General features: G+C 42.3%; 1 protein-coding gene across 5 annotated transcripts in view; it reads right to left on the bottom strand.

Annotated features, from left to right (window-relative positions):
• Positions 1–19,717, bottom strand: part of TPRG1 (tumor protein p63 regulated 1) — a 219,632-nt gene that overhangs the window by 132,456 nt on the left and 67,459 nt on the right. Inside the window, exon 1 of one of the 5 annotated variants that reach the window (XM_025914032.2) lies at positions 9,472–9,723. The exons of the other annotated variants lie outside the window; for them this stretch is intronic. The gene's annotated coding sequence lies outside the window, so the exon portion shown is untranslated. Of the gene's footprint in view, positions 1–9,471; positions 9,724–19,717 lie in introns of those variants that run through there. 5 annotated transcript variants of the gene reach the window in all.

Here is a 19,717-nt window from a genome sequence, read left to right as displayed (position 1 = left end):
TTATAGGGTTACGGGTCAAAAGGACTTTACTGAAATATAAGAGTAAACATCTAGGACCTCAGAAAACGGTGGGGAAAGAAAAGAGGTAATCGTACAAGAAATCTCATCAAAGGTAATGGTGACATAGGGAGCTTGGAAGGGCTCCATCCTAGTCAGAGATCATTATACCTGTGGGCTATGGAAATAGACTTGCTTCTAAAGTCCTTCTAATGGTTCCGCCCTACCTCCTCAAGGAAGCTTCGCTGGCTATCCAAACTCACTTGAGATATGGGTCTGGTCAACAAAATGAAGCATTACCAGCACCATAAGCTAAGTACTCCTTTCCCTCAGAGGCACTATAGGCTCCTCTAGGTTAGAAACCATTCTTTGTGCTGCTTTGTATTCTACCCCAGTATCAACACCCTATGCTCTCTCAAGAGAAGTATGCTTAATGAATGTTTATGGTATATACCACATGGGATATGGCAGTAGGACAAGGGCAGAGGAGCAAGGGGAAACTGAAGGTAATAAGACTAGCACTACCCAACACCCACATATGGCCTTGATGACAATGGTTCAAAGAGATTTTGATGACTTGACAATGTTCAAGTCACTGTATTGATAGAAGTTCATCTACAGGGACTGATGCTTATGATCATTTGGAACCATTTGAACTCTTCTTATTATACTGCAGGTCATACACAAAAGCAAAGGAAGGAGAAGAAATCTTCCCCTAAGTCTACCATGCAGAGAAAATGAAAGTAGACAATTTGGATGCGTATCCTTTAAGACTTCTACTTTTATCTGTAGATAGTATCTTTTCTTTTACTTCAAAAATGAAGACATGTTGTAAATATTGTTTCAAAAGCTGCCTTTTACACTTAAGATATGGAGTAATACACTGTACATACACTTAATATATTGAGTATACTGTGTGCCAAACACTTGTCTTTAACCGCATTGGCTCATTTCAAGCTCACCACAGCCCTGTGGTCCAGGTATTAGAATTATCCTTTTTACAGGCTAGGACATTGAAACTCAGAAAGACTGAGGAATTTGCTCAGGGTCACACAGTTAGTAAGTGATAAGAGTTCTAAGTTGATCAAAGTTCTCTCAAACCTCAGGCCCTGTTTTATACCACTATGCTAAACTACTCAGTTAATAAATAATTTCCTACAACAGGATATTACTGGCTGTGTAGGTTCTGTTACGCAATCATCTATATTTTTTTGAGTCATGCCCTATTGTTTTTTATTCATGTTGCTGCTTTTTTACTTTGTTTTTTTTTTTTTTAATGACTATGATCCTCATAGGTAAAACTTTTCAAAACCCTTCCTTTTTTCAGAGTCTAAGAGTTTTGCACTCTAAGTGTTCTGTATACGTGGCCAAATTACCCCTCTCAGAAACGTTGTATAATTTGTCTCTGTAGAATATGAAGCTCACTTGTATGGGAAATCTAAAACAACAACAACAACAACAACAACAACAAAACCCTAAAAGAAAAACAAAAAATCATGTTCACAGATGGAGATTGGTAGCTACCAGAGGTAGAGGTTGAAAGGTGGGTAAATCAGTGAAAAGGATCAAAGGTACAGATTTCTAGTTATAAAGTAAACAAACCATGGGGATGTAATGTGCAGCATGGTGACTACAGTTAATAATACTTTATCGCATATCTGAAAGTTACTAAAAGATCTTAAAAGTTCTCATCACAAGAAAAAAATCTTGTAATTATGTATGCTGAAAGTCATTAACTAGACTCATTCCAGTGATCATTTCACAACATATACAAGTATTGAATCACTACATTGTGTACCAAAAACTAATATGTCAATTATACTTCAATAAAAATAACAAAAAAAAAAACCCATATATCCAATTTTCCTGCATGTCAGGAGAGAATTTTGTAATTTAAAAAAAATATATGTTTTGCAATTAATGGTTTCAATGAGTCCAATATTTGCTTTAACTTGCAATGCTTTAAGGGTGAGATTGAAAGGTTGAGTGTGTCTGTGTATGTTTGGACAGTTTTATTAGCTTCACAGTTTTTGTCTTAACACAAAATTCTTCATTTTATTAAATACATTAATAATTAAACAAATGTTTATAATGTCAACAGATCTTAATTATGACACCAGCTCTACTGAAAGTTATAGGTGTATGTAATGATGGTGTAAAATTTTCAAAATAGACACATCAGTTAATAAAGGTTTGCGTATCCCTGACTACAGAATGAAATGAACCACACCAGCTGGCTTCAAACATTGCAGGTATGATTGCCTAACTCGGTAATTCTACATATAAGAATATCTTGAACTTGGTACTCTATTTTTTTCCTGTGTGACATAGATTAATCTCCATAGTGGAACTGTACATAGTGCAAAATGTTTCACTTAATTAATTTGAATGCATTTGGGGGAAACTTCTCTATGCCAAGCACCATGCTGGGGGAAACAGAGAAATGGAGACCAGAAGAAAACCTGCAAATACAATTTCTATTCTTAAGGAGTAAATTGTCTATAAAAGAATCAGATCTGTCAATAGGTAATTACAAGATGGCTGGATAATGACCTAGAGAGTAATCTGTATAAAGTGCAAAGGAACATTCTAGGGGTGGTGCAGAGTCATGCTGAGCCATAGCCACCAAGCACCCAGTATGACCCACCACTAAAAGGTAAGGGTTACATTTTACTCTAGGAGTTGCCTTTTGGTTCCATGAATGATGGGAAAGAACAGCTGCCACTGGGGAAGACAAATGCTATGCAAAGCTTTTTCTTCTAAACATGCATTTGCCAGGGCTGCATCAAATAATATGTGTTTCAATGGGTCCCTGCTTAGAGTACTAATGTCCCAGTTGGGACCCAGGTAGTGTTGAAGACCCAGATATAAATGGTTGGAGCTCCGTGTAAAGAGGAATAACTTTGACAGTGTATGACCTTCAAGTGGAAAGAAAGCAGCAGACAATATTAAGGATGTATGGTGTCAGTAAAGAGATATAAATTCACTATTAGAGGAAGAGATTGATATGAGAATCCATCCAACATTGCAGGCATATGAAATTGCATTCTTATCCTCCAGCATGGTTCAACACATGAAGTCCTGTGTTGACCACACCTGGAAGACTCTTCCCAAATGTTACAAGTATTCACTGATACAGATGCTGAGCTCTTGTTTCCTCCCATGCCCCCAGACATCCTACGTCTGGTATGACAGCACCTGCAGTTCAGAAGGCATTGCTGTCAAGTGTGAATTTCCTGGACCGTATGAAAGGTGTTTAAACAACTACAAAGTGAAAGTTTTGTAGAGCTTTCTAGAGAGTTCTAAGGCTATACATGATCTTTGAAATTGTGTTTAGTATGAGGCAGTGGCAGAAAAGAGAACAATGAATTTGACTCGCAGAACTCAGATTTGAGTCCCATCTCTCAGCAGTGTGCTATATGATTTTGGGCAGATGACTTCAACCCCTGAGCCTTATTTTCTTTCCCTGAAAAAATTGAAGATGATTACCCCTACTAAGACTACTTCACAGAGGTAGAATAAAGAAAATACTGTATGTGTATCAGTAAGTTACAAGCTCTATAAAAGTACATTTCTATAATTCCCTCCCATCTTAAGGGGGAAAAAAAGCCTCCCTCTTTCCCCTCCATGTTGTTCCCATCCTCTCTGGATCCCTCTACCTATAAGCTCTTCGAAAACAACGTCCTATATTCACCAGCTCCAATTTCTCTTATTCCATTCTCTCCTGATCCTACCCAGCCACACTGCTTGTTACGTGTTCAGATAACTAACATCATCTCTCTCCACCTCTCAGTAGCATCTGTGCCGTCTGACCACCCTCTTCTCCTCGGAAAGCTTCTGCACTTGGACCCCAGAGCACACGGTGCTCACCTAGTGTCGGCCCTCCACTCTGGCTGCTCCTTCTCCATTTTTCTCTTGGTTCCTGTGGAACCAGAGGAAAAAATAGAGGGTTGTGGGAATAGAAGGTGTGGTCTGCTCCAGGGTGCAGATGGTATAGGGGTGCACTATCCATGGAAAATATAAATGAAAAATGCTTTTCATTATTACCGTGTGCTAGGGGTTCTAAATAATTTCAGTGATAGAAACCTCTTCTCTGCTGACATAGAGCTGCTCCCGCCATGCCTTTTCCCTTTTGGTACACTGTTGACTGGACTCTCCTCACCTCCCTAACCCAAAACCTTGCAGCATCCAAATCAGCCACTCAATCAATTTCTCTCATTCTCTCTCTCTCTTTCATCTATGCTAACTCCTTTGATGATCTCATTTAAAAAAATTTTTAATGTTTTTATTTATTTTTGAGACAGAGAGAGACCAAGCGTGAGTAGGGGAGGGGCAGAGAGAGAGGGAGACACAGAAGCCCAAGCAGGCTCCAGGTTCTGAGCTGTCAGCACAGAGCCTGACGCGGGGCTGTAACTCGCGAACTGTGAGATCATGCCCTGAGGTGAAGTCAGACGCTTAACCGACGAAGCCACTCAGGCGGCCCTGATGATCTCATTTAATTTCATTGTTGTAAATATCATGTATATATTGATTACTTTCATTTTTTATCTTCAGCTCAGATATAATCACTGAGCCCCAGATTTGTATATTAACTCACTACTCGACATCTCTAACTTAACCTGTCCAAAAGTAATCCAGTGTTCCTTCAAAACTCAGTGCTCTCATGGTCTTCTCTGTCTCAGATATAAGGCCAGTGCTTTCTACGAGTTGCTCAGCAAAAGTCTTAGAGTCATCCTTAGTTTCTTCCTGTCTCATTATTCCCCATTCAGTCAATCTCAACCACACAATTAAAACACATGTCATCTCCACCACTAGCAACTTGTCCAAGCTTCCACATCACTCATCTGGATTATAACAGTTCCTCCTTAATGAATCTCCCTGCTTCTGCCCGCCTTCTCATCACGCCACCCTCATCTATTCTCAACACCCAGACCAAGGGATCCCTTTGAAATGTAAGCCAAACCATGTCATTCCTCTGTCCAAATTCTGCAAATGGCTCCCATCATACTCAGAGTGAAAGTCAAAATCCTTATTGTGTCCTACTGGGCCTGCATTATTGTCGTCTCCATCCCCACTCCCACCATCATCTTTCTTACTCCATTTCCAAAGGTTTTTCCACTGAGTTCACTGTATGCATTTTTCTTTTAAGGGGCCAAGCAGACTGGCTCCAGTTTCAGGACCTTTGCACTTGCTCTTCCAGACGTCTGGAATGCTGTTTCCTCAGTTATTTACATGGCTCATTCCCTTGTATCATTAGGATCTTCACTCAAGTAACAACTTATTTCTTCCTAAGCACCCTTTCCAAAATCTCAACTCTCCAAGACCTCCTATCCTTTTCCCTATTTTTCCTCTATATCTCATATATTGTCTATTTTACTGATTAATGTGTTTGTTTTCCATCTGTCTCATTAGAAACGTAAGCTACTTGATGGCAGAGATTATTTCTCTCTCTTCATTGCTGAGTTTTTCCCAAATCCTAGAACATATATTCAATAAATCGTTTCAAATGAATGAAACTTGAAGAGATGTTTGTTTTGAACAGATATTCAATAAATGGCTTTAAAGGAATGAAGTTTTTTCAGATACATCATTTTACTCTGTGTCATATCACCTACCTACTTCCCTTGAAGCCCGGGTCTTTGAGATAATTCTGAAACAATCTCACACACAACCATGCACATAAAATGAGAAAAGTTTGGTTAATTACACAAATACCTGTGGTATGTGCAGAAACATTGTTCTGGTGACGAGTGGAGTCCTTTACAAAACTAAAACCTTCCCTTCAACCCATCAGGAATGCTGTAAGCCAGAGTAAAACATTCATATATTTGTGGAATTCTCCAGCAGGGTTTTAATGGAAGGGCTAGGACATCCAAGAATTTTCTATAACTATTCCTTAGGATGTGACTGCTTCCCAGACCAAAGGAAAAAGTCTATCAACTAAAGATAATGCTCCACATCCCACAAGTTAAGAACTTACACAACATCACTTTCCTAACTTTCAGATAACCCAGAGGAATAAACTTGCTTTACAAAAAGAAAAGAGAGAAAAATCTTAACCATGTTTTTTTGGTCCAAATATTCCTTACAAGTTTCTCAACGAGTCGTTTTTAAAATTTCATCCATTTTTATAATCATTCTGTATATTACTACTTTGCCTCTCTCCCTAAGCATCTGATACTGTCCATTGTGTTTAGAAGCACTCAATTCTGTTTTTACCCCTTAATTCTTTTGAAAAACTTAAAACTAAGGTTAGTGATACCTACACAAATGTTCTGTCCTGCCAAATTATAGATTTTGATAGCCATGAACTGGGATTAAATGTCTGGTCAATAGTTGCTATGTTCCTCAAATCCATCGTGTTGTGTCTGACCTTAAGCCCGTAGCCTGTCACTTGGCACCCAAGATCTGGTGTAGACCCACATTTCTAGTCTCGATTCCCCCAGGCCCACTGGGGCTATATATAGCTACAACAAATGTGCGTGCACTCTCTTTCTCTAGCTCTCTCTCTCTCTTGTACAGATAGTATCTTCTCAGAGAGCACTGACTTACGAGTTTGCTTTAATTTTTCTTTTACTAGAAACTCTTCCCACCTCTGTCTGTCCAAAGCCCACGGCAAATGCCATTTCCTCCTTCTAACCATCCTGATGGCAGCCTACAGTTTCCATGAATATCTCTTTACTCAGTGAAACCAAGAACATTGGCTTTCTTCTTCTTGCAGCATTTATGATATCTTGCGTTATGGTTATTTATGTGAACACTTCCATTATTAGTAAACCCCTTTGGGGAAGTTTCATTGCTCTTCACCCCTAAATCCCCCAGCCTAGGGCGATATACACCATAAGTGATCAAGAAGTGATTATTTTATTAGTTAATGGATTATAGAAAACATACTATTGGGCTAGTTTCCAGAATTTCAGCAATTTGCTCTGTATTCTTTGGGAATGCGGGGCATTGTGGTGCATTCTATGTGTTATCATACATCATAATTTCTTTTCTTATGTTTATGACATTGATCTATTGAGTAAAGAGTATTATCCTGCACTTGTCAATTTTTCTCTTATAGGCACCTGGAGGTTATGCTGGAACTGTGTCAGGTAGTTGAATACTTAAGCTCTTAAGTCACTGAGCTTCGACATCTGGCTTAATATCCTGGGTAGGTATGAGGGCCAATGGCATGATCTGCTGAAGTCATCATTTCTCTTCCTACCTCTCAAATAACAAGAGGCTAGGGCCAAAGAATTAATTTCACCTCTTCCCTGGTGACATTGATCTGTGGTCTGGCCTATCATTATACGGAACTAGGTTTCCCTTGAAACAGAATGATTTGAGCACATGACAGACTGGAAGAGACCAGCATTGACAAATGCAAATCCTGATAGCTGAAATCAGGTCCCACAGGGATGTGGAGAATTGGAGAATACATGCTTCATCTACAAGAAACACATGTTGCCCAGACCCTGCCGATGTGTTTTCCATGTGAGTATGTGGACCCCTATAACCAGACTTTCTGATCTTTCTGAAAAAAATAAATAAATAAAAGAAATTTCAGATATATCAACCTGAATTTTTACAAGGAATTTCCTGGATGTTAAATATTTACAACTGGTTCAATTTTGTTTACCACCGTACCACAAAAAAAACACAGCCGAATGCTGGGCCCACCTGTAGATTAGATTCTAATCTAATTGTAGATTAGATTCTACAATTCTGATTTAAAGATCAACCGGCATTACAACCATCTGAACGGAGTGATGCCTTTTTAGAAGGATCAACGATCTTTAGAAGATACAAAGACCTAGACTGGCTGAAGAGAAAGAAGACGCCACCCGTACTTGCAAATCTCCTAACCTTACACCTAAGAAGAAGTTCCAGAATTTGGCTGAAAGAAAGATTCCATAAGAACCAAGTTAATAAGGAGAGAGGCTTTTCTAGACAAGTCCCCTACTTTACAGGGCATTATATTTCCCCTGAATGCTAAAGGACAAAGCACTCTAAAACTTTTAACCGAAAGACATCGTAAAGGACATCTGGGTACAATCCCCAAAATGATACAGCTCCTGCTTCTGCTGTGGGATGCCCTGCACCATTCCCTATGCATCATGGGCAGTGAGAAGGTAGGAACATGTGTTTGACTGACAGCTTTAATGATCACTGGCTGTGTGGCCTTGGGCTCATCGTGTCATCTTCCTGGGCCTTCGGTTTCTCTATTTTGAATAAGGTAATTGATTAAATGATTTCTTCAAGACCCTTACAGCCAGACAAACATTAAGAATATATAGAAATCTGCCAGAGATGGAGCTACGCAACCCACCACATTGTGGTGGGCTCATGGGGGTGAATATTAGCACTGTCATAACAAACTCAAACAGACACACACGTGCGTGCACACACACACACACACACACACACACACACACACACACGAAACATTTCCTTCCACAACTAAGAATGATACAACCTTTTGAGCATGAAGGGAAAATTATAGCTAAAATTAGCAGCTTAAAAAATAAACTACATAATCACTGAAGATGAGATTTTCTTAAAACTATAGAACAATGAGATATAATGATAGCTGTCATAAGAGAGGAAATTGCAGGAGTCAATTTGAAAGGATTTGGGGGTGTTTCTCCCCCGTCGAGATCTGTTTTTCCACATACCACAGGAAGACTGAAAAGCTAAATATTTCCCTAGGGCTTTTGTGAGCTGCGTCTCATAATGCTCCTGCTGACATTAGGAGAGTGTCATCCAGCCCCAGATGCAAGCCTTCTTTCTCATACAGAGAGCTAGGGCAAGTTTCAGGCTGTATGGAACCATTTTCCACATCTGCATGTCACTTTCAAGTTTGCGAGGCCTCTTTACATACATATTCTTATTTGTTCTCTAGAAATAGTCCCTATTTGGTGAAGCCTATGTTTCACTATAAAATCTGTCTCCGATGAGTCCAAAAATATCCCTCCCAACCCGCCTGCAAGGAAATAACACCTTTTGTTTGTCGTTTGACAGTTCAGGAAGCCCTTTCACTTGTCTTGGCTTTTTGAGATAAGGTATGACCTGCTGGGTGGTACAGAAGAGGGAGAGAGAAGGAGGAATCAAATCTAATCTTGGCCTTAGCCTGCTGATCATACTTGAACAAATCACTTCAATTCACTAAGCCTCAGTTCACTAAGCCACTGAATAGAGAAAATTATACCTATCCTACTGCTCTTATAAGGCAGTTGAGGTCAAAATCAATATATAGATAAGTATGTCAAGTGATTTTATAGGCTGAAAAACGTTGGTCTACAAACCTCATCAACCCTGGGCAGTAAGGACAAATGGAGGACTTTCCAATGGTCGTGGAAAACTACAAGTCTAGAAGGAACTGCAAGTCAGTGGTAGAGGTGACCAGAAACCCAAGCCAGGGGGCAGGAGAAATAGATTCATAGAGAGAAACCCCATTTCTTTGCACCAGGGACAAGCCACCTGGCTTACCTGTCTAGGCTGTGGTTGGTTCTCGGCACTTTTCTTTCTTTTCTTGGATGAAGAGGGTCAGACCATAGATAGCGGCCAGTGAAAGTGTAGTTGGTTCAGATGAAGCCTAACATGAGGGTGCCCTTGTGTTGCCACCCCCCAGTCTGAGCCCTGCCTCACCAAGTGGGTTGAGAGTTACCTGCTCAGCCTCAAACAAAGGGGCAAATGAAAGGATTGAGGATGTTTACAGGGTGGAACTCAACCTGTCAGAGACAGGTTTGTGGGTGGGGCCTTTCTTATTCTACGGTGACACACCTCTCTCTCTCTCTCTCTGTCATCCCATTCTTTAAGAAGTCCTGGGTTGTGCTGCCAACTTCCTCTTTGACTGAAATCTTCTGATGGGGTAAGCAGGAACAGCCTCCTGTCCATTCCCCCATGACATCTGTATGCTCCCATTTAGCTGTAAGGAAGCATAAGCCTGAAGCCTTTGCTCCTATTATTAGTATTTTATGATGGACTTGATTTGTTGGCTATTTGTGATTTTGAGCATTGTTACTACTTTTGCCTTGGAAATGTAGAGGACATATAGAGCACTGTATCCCCATGAGAGCAAACACAAACACGTGTGCATGCAGAGTCTCTGGTCATTGTTTCTTTTAGGGTATTTGCCCCATGACATTGTTTTCCATTTAAGTGTATGTCCCTCTCATTAGACTGTGGGCCCCTTGAGGGTAATGACCACATCTTATCTTCCCCTCTATTCCCCATACTGTTCAGTGTGTAGCAAGTACTAAATACATGTTGAATGAATGATGATCAAAGAATATCTATTCAATGAATCCTATCTGCCATTTAATGGCTTTGCAACCTATGGCAAGTCATATGTTTACCATTCTGACCTGATCTCTTTGGTCATCTGTAAATTGAGAATAGCATTCCTCCTTCAGAGATGCTGCATTTGAACGGAAGCATTTGAGAATGAACTTAGGATAGGAATTGACATAGTAACAACTATAAGAAAATGTCATTGAATCATAATGAATTGATCTCAAAACCCAGATAAGACTTTTCTACATAGAGAGTCAATATAAAGTATGAGCAGTGAAAAGACATCATGTGTCCACCTGTCTTTTTACAGGCCTTCACCATGTCGAGGACATAACTTAGGTCTTCATCCAACAAGTAGTTAAATGAGCAACCATCTTGGCCATTGTCAGTTCTCCGTGTAGACAAGCATAGAAAAATGAACTAGACCCAGTCTCTGGCATACAAAGCTCATTAAAATAAAATGGGTAGAAAATTATGGGCACCCCAGCACCACGAATAGGATCTGAACAAGTGCTGAGGGAATCCAGAGGAGGGAGAATCCAGGAAGGCTTCACAGAGGAGGAGGCAGCCTTAGATCTGGGCTGTTAGGCGAGCTGGCATTGGACAAATGCAGATGGTAGAGCTGGATATAGATGTTAACTGTGAGATGGAATGAGCCATCCCTGATCTAACTGATTTATGCCCTCCTTACTATAGACCCCATGATGAAGAGAGAGTTTCACATAAGTAGTATCTAGGTCACTCCACTTATACACCACAAAACTGCAGGGCAATTAGAAGTAATTGCAAGACTAATATTGTTACCATCTAGCATCAGATGGGGGCAAAGGAGAAGGAGTCTGAGAGATGTGATCCCAGCCCGGGACCAACCCACGCATTGCTGTTTGAAGCATGTTGTTTTAAAGGGCAAGAGACTCTGAAAAGACATCTATGTCCATGTGGCAACTGTCTAATCATCACCAGGCTTCCAGCGGCCATGGGATGCTTCTCTCAACTTGTGCTACGCTCCTGTGACTCTCTACCCAGCCATAACTGGGGCCGCAACAGTACAGCCAGGAGGGTCACAGCAGTTGGAAGAATGTCACACAGAAAATCTGGGCTCTGGGCCCTTGTCACCACTCCCTGGAATCGATTGGCAAGTAGCTCAGACTTTCTCGGTCCTCCGTTGCCTCTTCTGTGCAATGGGAATTATAACACAGACCTCCACCTGCCTGCCCGGGCTGTCAAGGAAGAAAATGAGATTCTGGAGGTGAGATGAGCTTTGTCAATGTTATGTCCTGGCATGAATGTGCAGCACTGCTATGACAGGACATAGGACATCATGTGAGATTCACTTCACAGCTACCATCTTCAGTTATAGCAAAGGCTGCGTACGGGTCTCCTGGTGGATGACGTGGTCCACGGCCAAGGATCAGAGAATCACAGAACCATTTTGCAGGATACACACTTAGAGATCATTTCTCTTGGTGTCTTGTCCCTCTTCTCTCTTCTGTGACAGCCCTTACAATTTATTCTATTTCCCTTTCCTTCAGTCCTGCTGTCACTGCCAGAGAATGTAAGCTGTTGCTAATTTGGGTTAGGAAATGCTGGTTTATTAGATCTCCCCTCCTGCCATTTTTCAGATGGGGCAGGGTGATACTGATGATCGCCCAGCTGCCCTCTCCCTGACCTCAGCAGGGCCACTCTCTTACATCCACGTCTGTGGTGGCAGATGGGTAAGAGAAAGCACAGGTAAGCACGGATCATCCTCAGGCCCTAACCAGGACCACCACGCGCCCCCTCATGCAGAGAAGGATTGGTATGTAGACATGCACCCTGGACGCTTCATAAATTCTGTCTGTAAGAATCCCACATCCCTGCTCCCCATCTCTGTTCCCTCCCCAGGAGTCTTCTGGGAAAGAGGAGCACAGGGATAAAGAACAGGCACTAGCAGGCATTGTTGAAGCAAACAGGAACCGGCAGGCAGGTCATCCACTGAGAAATGAGGCAGTACGAGTTTCTTCTTCTCTTGAGTCCCACAGTACATCATAAGCGTTACACATCACTGTGGCTAGTCTTCTCCCCTGATCCATACCTGCCTGCTGTCTCTAAAGGTAGGCGCCATGTCTTAAACATTCTTTTTAGGATCTGGCACAGGACAGTGGCAATAGAGGTGCTCAAGAGACGTCAGATGGATGGATGGATGGATGGATGGATGGATGGATGGATGGATGGACGGACGGACAGACAGGCAAATGCATGAGTGTATGCACCACTCTGCTCCCCTGTGTGGCCCTACAAGGCCTGGCCACCACAGAGACGATAAAGTAGGAGGAGAATTGCTATACTCCCCTGTGATTTTGACAGGGGACTAAATTCAGCCCAAAGCATCTTTCTTCCTCTCTATTTACTCTGGACAATCTGTCCCTTATCAGATGAGCTCAAGGCTGGTTGGAAATATGTGTATTTTATTTGACAATATCTTCTTCCAGTTTTGTTTTGCCGCGCAGACATTTGTCTGTTTTGCTGTATGTTGTGCATCAGATAGGATTCAGACAAATTGCTTTGGCTTTCTAAACTGTTTTGTTTTCTCCATTCAGTTATCATTGATCTCATTTCCCTTCCTGCATCTCACTCTTCTTCCCCAATTCCAACTTAACTCACAGTGAGAGAGAACAATTCCACTTTTACTCAGCTCCATCAAGGGCTAGATAGGCCACAGAAGTTACAAGGCCCAAGATTTAGTACCCAGGCATAACCAACACGCATGACATTCTGTGGGTCACCTTTCCAATTTGGCCCACTTCTCCTTCACAAAATAAAGCCTGCTCTTGATTGCCACAGAATCAAAGTGGAATAGCTTCAAACCCTCTGGGCACCAAGTGGCACTCACATGTGCCATGTTTTCACATTTGGCGCCACTGGGGAAGATGTCTCATCATTTTTAGCTTTGGTTCAAGGCAATGGGCTGGTATCTGTTGGCCTAGTGAAGGCCCACTTCACTCTTCATCACGATCCCCATCCCACTCCTGATCCATCTCCCACCTGAGGCGGCTTCTGGGCAAACAACCCACGCAGTGTCCCAGAGCCCTGTAGATAAAAGGGCCCCTGCTTGCCTGTGTTCTGCTGTCACCACGTTGAAATTAACTCTTAAACAAGGGCCCTGCATTTTCATTTTGCACTGAGGCTTGCAAGCCGTGTGGCCAGTCTTACAAACCCAATCCCCCAAAGCAATATAGAAGGAAGAGCATCACGAAGAGGAGGATAACAGAGCAGCTTGGCCAGCCGCTGGTGGTGGAGCAAAGGGCTGCCCACATGGCAGAGACCAGCCATGGGATGCCCTGCATTATAAACATTTAACAAGAGAAAGGGCAATGTGGGGGGGTGGAACATGAAACTGCCACAGGCCCCACCCAGATCAACCTTCCCTATCTTGCATGGATTGGGGGCCTGACTCATGCCCAAGGTGTGGCTCACCATTCCTGCTAAGCACACGGGGCTCCTCCCTACTCATGGAGTCCAGGAGCAAGCGTGGGTTGCCCTGGAGTCAATGTGGAAACCATCCAGTCACCACTTGATATCACAGAGCTACATGAAGTTTCAGAGCAGACGTCAGGCAGCCAGCACAGGCCACCCTTTATCAGTGAAATAATCCCCTCCAGGTTCAAGAACAGACCAACCCATGTTCACACTGGGAGTCTGTTTCCCATTCTGGTCTCAGCATTAATTCTGTTTTGAATTACTTCCCTTTTCTAGACCATTGGAATCCACAGAGGCAGAACCTACTCCTCTGTCACACAGGTGACACAATCCCACACCCGGGGCAGCAACCAGCAGATTCTGATGCTCAACATATATTGGTCAAATTAAATTGAGGATGGCCCTGATATCTTAAAACTGCAGTACAAGGAAGCTCCTACCACTGGCTCTTCTCTCCCACCCAAAATTCTTCTAATAGCCTGAGTCAGGTCATATGTCTCAGTAGAGAAGAAATCAAAGGAAGGAGGCAAAACTTACACGTGTAAATAAAGAGCCTATCGTAAACTACATGCAAGTAAGACCAGCTTTTGGAACACTGAGACTCCAAGGGAAGCATGAAGGTCACTAGTTAGGAGGAAATGAATTACACGCCTGTGTTGGTTTGGAGAGTCATTTCCGAGTGCTAGTTCACCAACTGTCTAGGTGGACTTGGGAGAGTTTCCTTCCCTGGACTTTGGCTTGCTGGTCAACAACGTGAAGAGGACTGGATGTGCTCAGAGTGAGGTCCCTTCCAGGGCTGGCATTCTGTGCTTCTAAGAACCAAACTGTTAGCAACTCCATTTCAGTGTCATGACTTAAGAACTGGTTTTTAGGGTAGGATTGTATTCTAGAACCCAAGTTGGCCTGACAAAATAACAAAAGTGACAAAAAATGCAGTTCAAGAAGTTGAGTTCTGACCACAAGAGGTGACCCAGAGAGGAAGCCGCTAGAGAATTCTTCTGATGCCAGATAGAGGGGGTTACAACCCAGGTGACAGAGACACATTGGGATGGGGGGGCTAGGCATCCAAGGAGGGGCCCTGGAGCCGTAGGGCCCCTGCTCCCAAGTGATGTGATTTAGACTGAGTCCTGCCACCAAGCACAGCCACTTGAATAGTCGTGCTGCTCTGATGGGATATGTGATGAATGGCGGGTGGTAGGCTGCAGACCAAGGCCATCTTACTGAGGATCCTGAATACTAGGCCAGGAAGTTCATACTTTATTTTATCATTATTACATGTTGGGGACCCTGTTGAGTCTTGACATTTGAGGAACTCCTGTGAGCTGTGACCAGAATGCAAGCAGACAGACTGAGATGTTGCCCAAATCACACGGGAAAGGGGATGGAGTGTTCCTTTGGCCTGTCAACCCCTGCCCCAGCCACATTCCTGAAACATCATAATTTTGCACACAGGTAACACTCTGTGACCATCTGAACCAAAGCCGGCCCCGCAGTTTGGGCTTCATAACTTCAGGCTCAGCCTGGCCCCTTATACCAAGGAAGCATTTGGTGCAAGGCCCAGGAAACACAGCCCGAAGGCAACATTTGATGTGCAGACAGTTCCTGGACCACCTGCCTGAGAACCTGTGGTAAAAAGTGCATATTCTCTAGCCTCATTCTCAATTTACTAGATTCAAACCCCTAAAGGAGGGTCCAGGAATCCTCATGCTAAGAAGTCCTGTTGTGAGGCAGGGGCAGGCGGTATGCTGGGGTGGCTCAGTCGGTTGAGCATCCTACTGTTGATTTCAGCTCAGGTCATGAACTCATGGTTCGTGGGTTTGAGTCCAGTGTTGGACTCTACTGACAGTGTGATAGATAGATAGATAGATAGATAGATAGATAGATAGATAAACCCTGCTGGGTGACTGGTATCCACATAAACGGTTGAGAACTAGAGTGTTTCACTTTGTCAAACTATTGACAGAGAACTCCAGTGTGAAACAGGTACACAAAAACCCAGGGGCAGGAGCTTGTGGGATGAATCAATACACAGAAGTCATGGTGAAACTGTGAGACTGGAACATCGGGTGGTAGGGCAAGTGGAGCATGTGATAAAGTCAGAGGACGGACAGTTGTATGTAACTGACTCACAAGCCCTTTATTTCTGCCTTGCTTCTGATGATAGGACGTGAGAGTTCTTAGGCGAAGTTTCATGAAGGGCATCCACACTTCCAGGGAGGCTCTCTGCCATGTGAAGGGTGTGGGGCCGGTGAGGACAAGCCCCTGCTCCCTAGAGTTTTCTTACAGCACGTTTGGGACCCCAGGTGACGTGGGAACTGCACAGGGAACAACATGCCATATCCGTTTTCAGAGGGCGTCAACACCCTCCTTCCCACACCTGCTGTTCCCAAATATCACAACCTGATTTTTTTTCTCCAACCTCCTGTCTTGATAATGATTAAATATTCATGGATTGCGGTGATGCCAGCATACTTTGGGAAATTTCAGATACCTTTTTTTAAACAGAAGCTTCTTTTTTCTTTCAGATGATCCCACTTTTGAAGAGAGGGAAAAAGAATGACAAATTGCAAGTGACTCAAAAAGTAGAAACTCACAAAAAAGCTAGTAATGTCCTAAGTTTTTCGATAGTGTTTCCAGCCCAAAGTATCCCACTTTAGGAGAAATGAAGCACAGAATTTAGAAAACAGAGATGCCAAAGAGCAATTGTTCATATTGCAAAAGAATCTTTCATTTTAGCACAGGGTCCATTTACATAGCAGAGTCCCTAGTTCTGTGTAAAATACAAGCAAATTTGCATATATCTGTATTATTTATTTATTATGCAAAAAGATGGTCACCACCAAGTTGCCCCTTGAGCTACCAGGAAGGACAGGCTTATCCCCAGGTAGAGTCAGTGGACATGCATGCCAATTCAACCAGATAAATTCCACTGCTACCTGGGTATCCATTAGAGTTTCCCGGAACTTTTAATTTTTACAAAGTTGTGGGGAGGGGCCAGTAATACACACAGAGACCTCATTCCTTAAGTTGGCATTTCTGAAAACTAAGACACATCGAGGGACGACTGCCCTGAGGTCATATACTAAATTTTAGTTTCAGAGTAGTTATTTCCCTTTTCACTATACTTTGTTACTGCACAGAAATCTTCCACGTTTATTAGAGTAGCCTGTTTATCTCCTAGAAATATTATGGCTTAAACCTAAAACCAATAATTTGTTAAAATAGCCAGAACAACTGGTGATGAAGTTATTTCCCTTTCCACTGTACTTTGTTACCCCATAGAAATCTTCTACATTTATTAGAGTAGCTTGTTTATCTCCTAGAAATATTATGGCTTAAACCTAAAACCAGTAATTCGTTAAAATAACCAGAACAACGGGTGACGAACTCATACACTGAAGGTAAGATGTGAACTCTTGGCTTCCTAAGCAAGTCTGACATTCTTAAAGGTCTCCAGATCAGCTGAATAATGTCAGTGTTGATCACAGTTCTGTCTTGAACTCACAACCCAGATAACTTGGGCCAGCACATTCCAAAATTTTACTTAAAATACCAACCAAAGCAAGGTGTTATCAAGTTGAATCAATGCCTCAGTGAGTATTAGTCATTCAGAGGAAAAAAACCTAAGAACCTGATGTTGGATCAGTTTGTGTCCTATATTTATTTATTTCTAATTAGTTAACAGATACCTATGTAGTGCTTAACTATGTGCCAGAAACTGCAATTAGAGCCTCACAAATATTAATCATATAACCCCCACAACAACCATGTGGGGGTGGGTACTATACATCATTGCTATTTCACAGGTGGGGAAATTGGGTACCAAAGGCTAACTGGATCATCATCACACCACTGTTCAGTGTGACAGTTATAAAACATGCTCTCCTGGGTCACATTTGACATAAAGAGGTACTGTATCACCATCAGGATCATCTCCCCAAACTCCCCTGGAGTTACTCCAAGACCTCCGAAAAGCAGAACCACTTAAAAGCTGTACCACTAACTTCATTATTAACAATCAGCTGATGATACTATCTAATATCAGTGCCTGTGCTCCACCAACACCGTGTTAATGCTTTATATACATGTTAATTCGATCGGGGAGACATTGCCATTGGACCCATTTTGCAGATGAGGGAAGAGACTCGGAGAAGTTAAGGGATATGCTGAAAATCATGAGACCCTTAAAGGACAGAGCTAGAGTTCAGCACCAGATTCATCCACCTACATTACATATGTTGTAGCTGAGGTATTTAATAGGTTCCTACAGGTGTGTTTGTGTTATCCACAGTGTTTTAATAATTTTTGGAGAGAAATGCTAAAATCGAATCCCTGAGAGATTTCCATGAAAAATCTATAGCCTGGTCCTGTCATGAGCCCCTGAAACACATCAGAGACTGCTGAGCATTTGCAGAGCCCTATGAAGAATCACTAAGTTAAGACGCAATTGCTGTGACCTACTGAAAGTATCTTCTACTGCAAATTGTCCCTGCATGGCAAAGATGCTGGGATTACAACTAGTAATGTTCTGTTAACATTGAAATAAAAACAAAACGCAAATTTACACAGCATGAGGGCTCTCAGGGGTTCATCTGTGTTGTAGCTCGTGTCAGCACTTCACTTCTTTTTATGGCTAAATAATATTCCATTGTAGGGCGACACCCCATTCTGTTGATCCATTCAGGCATTTGTGTTTGCCAGGAGGCGCAGGGAGTGGAGAGTGATAGCTTAGTAGTTAGGGTTTTCCTTTGGGCTGATGAAAAGATCTGGAACTATGTAGGGGTGATGATTGCACAACATGGGGATGTACTCAATAGTTAGAATGGTAATTTTATGTTACGGGTATGTTACCACAATAAAACAAAACAAAACAAAACAAAACAAAACACCCTAGTAGTTCATAGATCTTCCAAGAAACCTTACTTTAAAGAAACAGTAAACTCATTTGGAGTCTTTGTTTGATAGCCTATGTGTACTCTGATCTCCTCTAAAACAGAAACCAGCATCACTGATATGAACCTTCAAGATCCCATCATGGTATTTAAAGTCACCTCCCCAAATTTCCCTACTTGTCTGTTATGTTCTCAGTGGCCTGGAATAATCTGTTTTCAAATGATTTCTGAGGTTTTCCCACCTCCGTGTCCTTACTTTCCTCTTGACTTAGAACTTGGAACACTGCCACTATTCCTCTCCCTTATCAGCCATCAAAGATCAAGATAAATGGTATTATCAGGCTGTTGCTAGAGACAGATGCAAACCCCACTTCTGATACAACTTATTGTATCTTCCTTGTCATATTACCTACCCTCTTGCTCCAGAAAGCTCTCAGTGTTTCCTCATTGCAAATCAAACTGAGTACAAAATTATTGTCCTGTCATGAAAGACTCTTAACAATAACGCCTCACCCTCAACCCTCATTATTTTCCTTCACATATCATATACTCCAGCCAAACTAAACTGTCACCATTCCCCAAATACGTCTCACACACTTGTACACCCATGTCTTTTCTCGGGATGTTCCCTCTGCCCCAGAGGCCCTTCCCACCCCTCCGCCTACAGAAACCCTTCACAGCTCCCAAGGCGATTCCAAATTTACCTCTTCTGTGGAACCTTCCACCAGAGCTTGCCATCCTTCCACCTTTCAGAGGCCACCTGCCTTGACTCAGACCCTCTGTCACAGTACGGACCCTATCTGTCTCAGAACAGAATGATTTCTAGTCTGTGCCATTCCCACCTGGTCTGTGACCTTTTTAAGAGCAAGAACCATTGTCACAATCACTGTAAGTCCATCATCCCTGCCGTATAACAGAAGCTCAATTAAAATGTATCTCATGGAATGGAATGGTATAAAATATAATGAATAAAGGCAAAAAAATTAATAAAGCCCCTGCATTTAGACCGACTTCCAGGCTTTTGAGCCTACACAATGAAATATTGTGCACAGTCTTGGCACCTGACAAAAAGTAGTTGGTGAGGGGAG

Source organism: Puma concolor, chromosome C2 (genome assembly GCF_028749965.1).
Source record: "Puma concolor isolate L17-30 chromosome C2, mPumCon1.1.hap2, whole genome shotgun sequence".
NCBI lineage: Eukaryota > Metazoa > Chordata > Mammalia > Carnivora > Felidae > Puma > Puma concolor.
This window is presented reverse-complemented; position numbering and strand designations above follow the sequence as displayed.